At 33.8% G+C, this 10,142-nt stretch overlaps 1 pseudogene; it reads left to right on the top strand.

Moving 5' to 3' along the window:
• The first annotated feature begins 869 nt into the window (after positions 1-869).
• Positions 870-6,886, top strand: LOC148760400 (putative receptor-like protein kinase At3g47110; annotated as a pseudogene).
• Positions 6,887-10,142: the final 3,256 nt, after the last annotated feature.

Here is a 10,142-nt window from a genome sequence, read left to right on the forward strand (position 1 = left end):
ATAATTTCACTTTAAATGAATGTTTTAGATATCCAAACTTATTTTCAGTTATGAAATGTGTAAATTTCTCTCATATACTATGTTTTAGTTGGTTTCAAAATTTTTGAGAAAAATGACTAAAATACCCTTGTGTAGTTGAAATTTCTCTTTGACTATTTTTGAATTGAAATTGGTTCATATCACTTTGAAACATGATTTTAGTAATTAATACTCACAAGGGAAGCGAGAAAACTGATGTTAAGCCTTACGAGGTTTTGATTGGCATTCCGAGTAATAAATGTTTATCGGGACATCGCAGTGGTTGTCATAGGCTCGATGGGAGTTCCGGGTCGTGACAGTAGATATCCTCAGTAAGGTGACCATTCAAAAAGGCTGACTTCACATCAAGGTGGAATATTTTCCAACCCTCTCTAGTAGCTAAGGCAGTGAGCATCCTGACAATGTCCTGTCTAGCAATTGGAGCGAAAGTCTCCCGATAGTCTATACCATAAATGTGAGAATAGCCCTTAACCACCAACCTTGCTTTAAGTTTGTTAACTGATCCATCAGCATTTAGTTTGGTCTTATATATCCACTTAACTCCAATAATGTGCTTACTTGCTGGTTAATCAACTAGTATCCAAGTCCCATTTTTGTCAATCATTTGCATTTCTTGTTCCATTGCCTGCACCCATCTAGCATCTTTAGCAGCTTCACTATAACAATTAGGTTCTGTGATAGCAACATTACACCTTGCATATATATCTTGCAAGGATCTAGTTCCTCTAACTGCAAGGCTTTCATCCTCAATATCTGTCTCATCCTGCTCATCTTCATAAACTGATTTTAACTTATCAGCACTTTCAATCACTGATTTCTCCTAATTCCATTTTGAAAACTCATCAAACTTGGTGTCTCTACTGACCAATATCTTCTTAGTTTTCACATCATACAACTTATATCCTTTTGTAACCTCACTGTATCCAATGAAGATTATCATAGCACTCTTCTCATCTAGCTTTGACCTCTTTTTATCTAGAACCTTTACATAACATATGCAACCAAAGATCTTCAAGTGTGTTACAAACGGTTTGTAACCAAACTAATACTCAAAAGGAGTTTTACCTGATACTGACCTGGTTTTAGTTCTGTTTAGTAAATAATTTACTGTATTAACAACTTCTGCTCAAAATAGCTTGGGAATATCCTTTTGAAACAACAAGCACCTTGCCATCTTCAAGAGTGTCATATTCTTCCTTTCAGCAACTCCATTTTACTAAGGACTATAGGTTGTTGTAAGCTGATGAGTGATACCAAGATGAGTTAACAACTTCTCAAATTCAGTAGTTGTGAATTCCTTCCCATTATCACTTCTAAGTGTTTTAATGGTAGTGTTAACCTGATTCTCAATCAAACTTCTGAACTTAATGAAGTTCATTAATGCATCGGACTTAACTTTAAGAAAATATATCTAGCAGTATCTAGACATATCATCAATAAACACTAGGTAGTACCTGCTACCACCAAGGGAGATAGTCTGCATAGGTCCTGCTAAGTCAGTGTGTACCAACTATAGCTTCTCAGTAGCCTTTCACCCTTTATTCTTTGGAAATGAAGTTCTGCTTTGCTTTCCAAACTGACAAGTGCCATACACATACTCAGGCTTCATGATCTTAGGCAATCCTTCATCCATCTCCTATATAGCTATATCCTGCAAAGATTTGTAGTGCACATGCCCTAACCTCCTATGCCACAGTTCTGACTCATCAACAGTACTAATATAGGCCTTCTATTCTATATGCTTCCAATCAATCGGATAACATCTATTCTTCATCTCCACCGTGAACAGTTCATAACCTTTAAGATCAAACACTGTGTAGCATTTATCCTTGAAAACTAGAGCATAGTGACTCTTAGTAAGCTATCCAACACTAAGCAGATTTTGATTGGCTTCTGGAACAAAAAAGAAATTTGAAATATACTTGATGCCAGACTGAGTTTCTACCATAACAGTCTCTAATCCAAGTATCTTTAAAAAAGTTCCATTGCAAATTTCAACTCTAGACTTGTAGCTCCTATCCAAGATAGAAAACTGACTCTCATCCCCAGTTAAATGATTTGAACAGGCACTATCTAACAGCCACAAGTTCTTTTTAAATGAACCTCCCACTTCTCTAGTCATGAATAGCACCTCCTCATGTTCTTCAACTTGCTCAGCCATTGCAGCCTTCTCTTCAAACTTAACCCCTTTATTTTTACAGACTTTTTCAACATGTCCAAGTTGGTTACAGGACTTACATTTCACATTTAGTTTGTACCAACAAAATTTTACAGAGTGAGTAGTTTTCTTGTAGTGTGGACAAGGTTGATACTTCTGCTTCTGTTTTTCAAGTTTACCATAAGCTCCTTTCTTATCCTTATCCTTTCTTTTAACTTCATTCTTCTTTGTATTGCTACTGTTCACTTTGAGATTTTTAGTCTAAGCTACCAGGGCACTATCAACTACACCTCTTTGCCTAAATACTCTTCTTTGCTTCAGACCCTCCAAAATATTTACCAGTTCTTTCATAGTCATCTGAGTAATATCCCTAGAATCTTCTAAAGAGGAAATTTTGGATTCATATTTTTCTAGGAGACTCACCAGTATCTTGTGCACCAACTTTTCCTCTGTAACAGCCTTTCCCAACAACCTTAACTGATTCACAATACTCATCATTCTTCTAAAGAACTCCTTAATATTCTCATCATCTTCCATCCTTAACATTTCAAACTGTCTAGACAAATTCAAAGACTGAATATGCCTAGTCCTATCACTACCAAAAAACTCATCCTTCAAATGATCCCATACCTCCTTAGGACTATCTAAATGCATAATCCTAAAGAAAATTTCATCAGAAATAGCTGAATGCAAACTTGACAGAGCTTTGTACCTTTTAGCTTTGTCCTCTTCAAACTGTCGAATCTGAGCAAGAGTGGGGTTAGCATGATGTTGAATAAGATCCTCACTAGTCTCCACAACCTCCCGAAGACAATAAGCCTTCAGATACGACCTTATCTTCACTGACCAAATAACATAGTTTTCACCAGTAAGGACTGGTGGAGCAGAGGTGTTGAAACCCGCAGCAGCCACGAACACTAAACCACACAAAAAAAAAGATGAACAAACTTGAAGGACGATGATGAGAAAAAGAAGTAAACAGCCCCTTAAGACCCGTTACAAAGCTCTGATACCATGTTGATTGACTAAGAAATCTGGAAAAATGAATGAGCTAAAAAACAGAGAAGTTGAGAAAATTTCTTAATGAGCACAAAACAGTGTGCTGCACACATTCTACATTTAACAAAGAGAAAATGGTATTTATAGGTGGTTACATAAGAGACAAATTAGATAGCCAGCTAAGGACACATGGTTCTCTAGAAACATCTAAAAGAATAGTGCATAGAGAGAAAGCCACACAAGCTTAACGTCTGCACAAGTAAAACGACACAGTATTTGAAAGAAAAAAAATATTGCTGATATAAAAAGGATAACACATAAAACTGATAAGGATCAACCGACATAAGCCATTCTTTTTTTCTGCAGCTATGAATTTCCTGTAACCATCAGCCTTTGAATCAGCTTAGCAGCAAGATGAAGCCATCTTTCAACAACTTCCTTGGTTCAGCAACCCCTGTGGTTACTGAAAATGAGACAGATAAACGAGCTTTACTTGAGTTCAAGGCAAAGATAATTGATGATCATTTCGGGGTTATGCACTCGTGGAATAATACTATCCCTTTCTGCCAATGGCATGTTGTTTCATGCGGTCACAGACATCAGCGAATCACCAAGTTGGACTTGAGATCAATAAAGCTCGTGGGGTCCATATCACCATTTATTGGAAATTTGAGCTTTCTTAGGGTGTTAAACCTTGAAAACAATAGTTTTCATCAAGCAATTCCTTAAGAAATTGGTCGTTTGCGAAGATTGCGTGCTTTGGTGCTGTGAAACAACAGCCTAAGTGGTGTAATTCCTTCCAATTTGTCTAGATGTTCTCAGCTTGCATCAATTTTTCTTGGAAACAACCTGCTAACGGGAGAGATACCACGTATGCTTGGTCACTTGTCAAACCTAATAGAATTTAGTTTTAGCAGAAACAATTTAACAAGGTGTATCCCGCTTTCCGTGGGTAACTTATCTTCTCTAGAGTTTATTTGTCTTAGTTACAATGGATTGAGTAGGGTTACCCCTGAAGCCCTTGGCAAACTGAAAAATCTTGTAGTTCTCGTTGTGAGTGCAAATGAAATTTCTAGTGTCATTCCTGCCTCAATTTTCTATCTCTCCAATATTTTAGTTTTTCATATGAACACAAACCAGATACAAGGCAGTCTTCCGTTGGACCTAGGAATCACTATGTCATGTATTGAAACTCTTGCTGTTGCGGATAATCAATTTACTGGACCAATCCCGGTTTCAATATCCAATGCCTCAAACCTTGTAGAATTTAATGTTGTAGAAAATAAACTTAGTGGATCCTTGCCTTCATTTGAAAAGCTTGATAAACTATCACGATTTGTTATCGGTGTCAACCTTCTTGGAAGTATGAAATCAACTGACCTGAACTTTCTCTACACTTTAAACATTGCTTCCAGACTAAAGTTCCTATTGATAGGTGAAAACAACTTTGGAGGGGTATTGCCGGATTGCATAGGCAATTTATCTAGCAATCTCGTTACTTTTAAAACTCAAGACAGTAGAATATTGGGAAGAATTCCAACTGGGATTGAAAATCTCATCAACTTGGAGTTGCTAGCAGTATCAAACAATCAATTATCAGGTTCTATTCCCCTCGATATTGGGAGGCTTCAAAAGCTAAGGACATTTTATTCACCTAGAAATTCTCTCTCTGGGTCCATTCCCCCCTCTTTTGGAAATTTGACAATGTTAATAACACTTGATTTAGAAGATAACAATCTTCATGGCAACATTCCTTCAAGTCTAGGTAAGTGCGAAAATTTGGTTGAATTGGATCTTTCTAATAACAACCTAAGTGGTTCTATACCCCCTGGAGTAATTGGGCTCTCTTCTTTGTCCATTGTTCTAAACTTATCTTCAAACTAACTGGCGTGCTTCGCGTCAAAGTAAAGAATTTAAAAAATCTACGTGGATTATCTGTGTCTCAAAATAGGCTATCAGGTGTGCTTCCAAACAACTTTGGTAGTTGTGTAAGACTGGAGAGACTGTTCTTGTATGGCAATTTGTTCCAAGGTCCCATTCCTTCATCTTTGAGTTCATTGAGAGGTCTTATAGAATTAGATATATCTAGCAATAATCTTTTAGGTCAGATTCCAAAATTTCTTGTGAACTTTGGGTCGTTACAGTATTTAAATCATTCTTTCAATGATTTTGAGGGTATGGTACCAATTGAATGAGTCTTTAAAAATGCAAGTGCTACATTCGTTGTGGGAAATAGTAAGCTTTGTGGAGCCACCCCAGAGTTATACTTGCCTAAATGTAACTTGAAAACATCCAATAGAAGATCGAACAATTCTCTAAAATTAAAAATTGCAATTGTTTTTGCAATTTTAGGAGTGACATTGGTATTCTCATTTCTTCTCATTTGGTGCTTTCGAAAGAAAAAGGAAGAGCCAATAACAACTTACGCTGAAAAATCACTTTTAAACTTATCATACCGATGCCTCCTAGAGGCTACTGTCTCCTCAGCGAATTTGGTTGGTTCAGGTAGCTTTGGTTCTGTATACAAAGGAATTCTTGAAGAAAGTGGAGTAGTTATTGTCGTTAAGGTGCTTAATCTCCTATGTCGTGGAGCTTCTAGAAGTTTCATGGCTGAATGTGAGACGTTGAAGAATATTAGACATCGGAATCTTGTCAAGGTCTTAACAGAAATTTCAGGTATTGATTATCAAGGGAATAATTTTAAAGCATTGATTTATGAGTTCATGAAAAATGGAAGCTTGGAAGATTGGCTACATCCATCTATTGGCATGAATGAGGCAAGAAAAAGATTAAATTTTTTTCAAAGATTGAATGTGGCCGTTGATGTTGGTTGTGCATTAGATTATCTTCATCATTATTGTGAAACACCAATTGTTCACTGAGACCTCAAACCAAGCAATATTCTACTTGATGATGAAATGGTTAGCCATGTGGGAGACTTTGGGCTAGCAAAATTCATTACACCAGACATGCAAAATAAATCGTCAAGCCTGTCAAGCTCCCTAGGGTTAAGAGGGACAATTGGTTATGCTCCACCAGGTAAGTACACTACTCAACATTATCTACCATATCTAAAATCATAGATTAAAATTCAAAGTGTATCCATAGTTTTCATTCAACATGATAAAAGTAGAATGAATTCTTTCAAAATCAATATGTTATTTAATTTAACATATAACGAGGTTTGTTGTGAGAAAGATATTTGCATCTGTTTCAAAATTGTTGCTCATATTTGTAATAAAATTGAATTGCAGAATATGGCTTAGGAAGTATCGTGACAACATACGGTGATGTGTACAGCTATGGTATTCTTTTGCTGGAGATGTTTACTGGGAAAAAGCCCACTGACAAAATGTTTAACGAGAACTTGAACCTCCATAGCTTTGTTAAAACAGCTTTGCAAAATCAGGTGGTTGCGGTTACAGATACCGTTCTTCTTCAAGGAAGTTTTCAAGGAGAAAATATGACCAACAATTCTCGCAACCAAAGAGATAACAAACTTCTTCAATCCCTAAATTCAATATTTGAAATCAGAGTTACGTGCTCTGTTGTTTTGCCTACTGAACGAATGAATATGACTGATGTTGTTGCTAAGCTTTCTTCTATAAGGGACCAGCTGCTTCCAACTCGACCATTAAGATCCTTAGGTACGCAAATATTGTTTTAAATCCAAGTAACAATAACATATAATTCATTACAAATACTTTTAAAAATTTTACACCCTTTTGGAAAATACAGAACCCATGATATGTCCTTATCTATGTGCTATTTTAATTTGAATTCTGGTTGTTTTAAGGTTAAATATTTCCTTCAACTGTAGATAGTAGGTGATAGTCTACTGGCTTTGTGATGTTGTTGCAACTTTGATTGGTATGGCATTTACAACAAAACTCCCTGGTGCACTCTTATTCCAAACTAGAAAGGATCAACTCTAGAAGAATGTTGGATTTCGTTTCAAGTTCAAGTCTTTGTGCCTATCATTTTTTGAATAAAATACTTTTTCTTGTGTTTAACTTTTGTGATTAAAGATTATGCTATGTTTAAATTTATATGGTAGATTCAACTAGATTATGTTATGTTTAAATTTATATGGTAGATTCAACTATATAAATTCTGGAAAATGAATAATAGGAATCCTCTAGCTTAGTCATTGCTCGAGATGACTTCCCTTCAAAAGGATTAATAAGTTGGGTGATAACTTCTAGTCTTGTGTGTCTATTATTTCATGAATAAAATTTCAATTCCAATATTTGATTGTTTCATGATAATGAAATGGAATACTTATTTATGTGATTAAGGACGAGGCTAAGGTAGGTTGATCGACTTTTAAGTTTTAGATTAATAAATTTTAAGAAGCTTCTAGCTTAATTGGGTAATTAGTTTCATTTATGATCTCTGACTTTTTATTTTGATTTTAATTGTCAACCTCTAAACGGTTCCATATGATTCGGGTCTAATCTTTTAAAATAATTTTATTTTCATTTTTTCATCTAATTGTTCTATTAAAATTAATGTAATGATCACATTATAAATTACATGTAATGTGTAACATGACAATAAAAATTACAAGGTTAAAGATTCAATCCATCACTATTGACTTCAAAACCATTATATATATATAAATTGCTTTTCAAAAAAAATTATAAATTGTTAGATAGTTTGTAATATTTGAGAATTTCACATTGGAAGATAATTATTAAAGATATGACTGTTCATATTAAAACATAACTCTTTAAATAAAATAAGTATTTTGAACAAACACAACTATTGAAAGTTGCTCAGTAGATATGTATGTTGAAACACAACAAACATCTATAAAAATGGTATAAACACATCTGTTGAAACTTAACAAGACATATATGTTAAAAGACAACTGACACAACCTTTCAGTGTCTATAAAAGAAACGTACTTCCAAAGCAGACTTGATTCATTCAAAAAGTATTCTGCAAGAGGCTTGTTGTATCCTAAAGAGTTCTTGTTTACAAATCCCAATAGTAGGCAATAACTTTTTAAAGAAAGTGTGTTATAGCACTCCCCAAGGCTTTCTCTTCTTTTCTTAGACTATTTTTCTAACAATTTTACAAAGTTATTCTCAATGAAGTCTAATCCAAATTCAAGATTTCAACTTGTGAGTCAAGAATTCATCGAGGTTGACTGGTTTGATGGAACCAATTTCACCCATTAGAGGGATAAGATGGTGTTTTTGCTTACTGCCTTTGAACTTTATTATGTTTGGATCCAAGTCTTACTGCATTTCCAAAACCAACTAATGAAGATTCTAATTCACAAAAGGCATAGAGAAAAAAAAGTGAAAAAGATGACTTGATATGCCATGGACATATCCTAAATACTTTTACAGATCATCTATATGATCTATACTCCAATCTAAAATGTCCAAAGAAAATTTGGATAGCTTTGGGGACTACCTACAAAAACGAAAAATGACAAATTTTTGTTCTTAAAATATTTCGAGTTTAAGATAAATGACAATTTGCCTACCATAGATCAAGTACATAAATTACAAGTTTTAGTTTCAAAACTAAAATACCTTGAGGTTAAGGTTCCTGATGCATTACAAATATGTGCAATTCTTTCTAAACTGCCTTAATCCTAGAATAATTATAGAAAAAAGGTTTTGCATTCTATGGAGTCTCTATTAGTAGAGCAATTCATGACTCAAATGCAAATAAAATGTGAAACACATGCTCGTGATGCACTTTCAACCCTCTTTATTCAAATGTGAATCTTGTGAGTCAAAATTGTAATAATTTTGGAAAGAATTCTATGAAATCCAAATCATCTACATTGAAAGTTTCGAGATAGCCCTTTAAGAAAATAGATAAGAAAAATATAAATTGTTTCCATTGTGGAAAGAATTTTGATTCTTAAAATCCTGAAAAAGTAAACATAGTAGAAAAGGCTATTAAGGAATTAGTTGCCATGATTTTCACAATGAATATTGGAATGGTAACAAAATTGAATATGACTATTGATTCTAATAAAATAAAAATTGGTAGCTAGATTCTGACACTACAATTCATGTATACAATGATAGAAACTTGTTCAAGACTTATATGAAAGTTAATAAAATAGAAGATGTTTTGATGGGAAATCATGTTACAGCTAGAGTTGAAAGAAAAGGGATTGCCGAGTTGAATTTCACTTCTGGACGAAGCTGACATTACTTAATGTATTCCATGTTCTTGAAATTTGAAAAAATTTAGTTTCTGCTAGTTTTCTTGCAAAGAAAGGTTTTAAAGTTGTAATAGAATCTAATAATGTAATAGTATCCAAGGGTGGCCTATTTGTATGAAAGGGATACTTTTGTAATGGTATATATAAGTCCAGTATTAATGAAATAAATAATGTTTTTGCTTATACCGTTGAGTCTAATTCTTCATTATGGCATGTTAGCCTAGGACATTTAAAATTTGGTTCCATAAGATTTATGTCTAAATATAGTTATGTTGCATGTAAACATAAGCACTTAGAAAAATGTGAAACATGCATAGAACCAAAAATGACAAAGAAACCTTTTCGTAGTATAGCAACAAACTCATAATTATTAGATATTGTGCATTCTGATATATGTGAATTAAATGAAAAATTAACTAAAGGAGGAAAAAGATATTTTATAACCTTCATAAATGATTATTCTAGGTTCACTTATATCTATTTAATTACAACAAAAGATAAACCTTTTTAGAAATTTAAAGAATATAAATTTGTTATGGAAAATAAAAAAGGTAGGAAAATCAAAATTCTAAGAAGTGATAAAAAAGGAGAATATTTTCCAACAAAATTTGATAATTTTTGTGAAAAAAATAGTTGGATACATAAAAAAAGTGCTCCTTATTCACCACAACAAAATGGATTGGCTAAAAGGAAAAATAGAACTTTGGTTGATATGACAAATGCTATGTTATTAAATGCACGTCTATTGCA

Source organism: Theobroma cacao, chromosome 10 (assembly GCF_053813885.1).
Source record: "Theobroma cacao isolate CCN51 chromosome 10, ASM5381388v1, whole genome shotgun sequence".
Taxonomy (NCBI): Eukaryota; Viridiplantae; Streptophyta; class Magnoliopsida; order Malvales; family Malvaceae; genus Theobroma; species Theobroma cacao.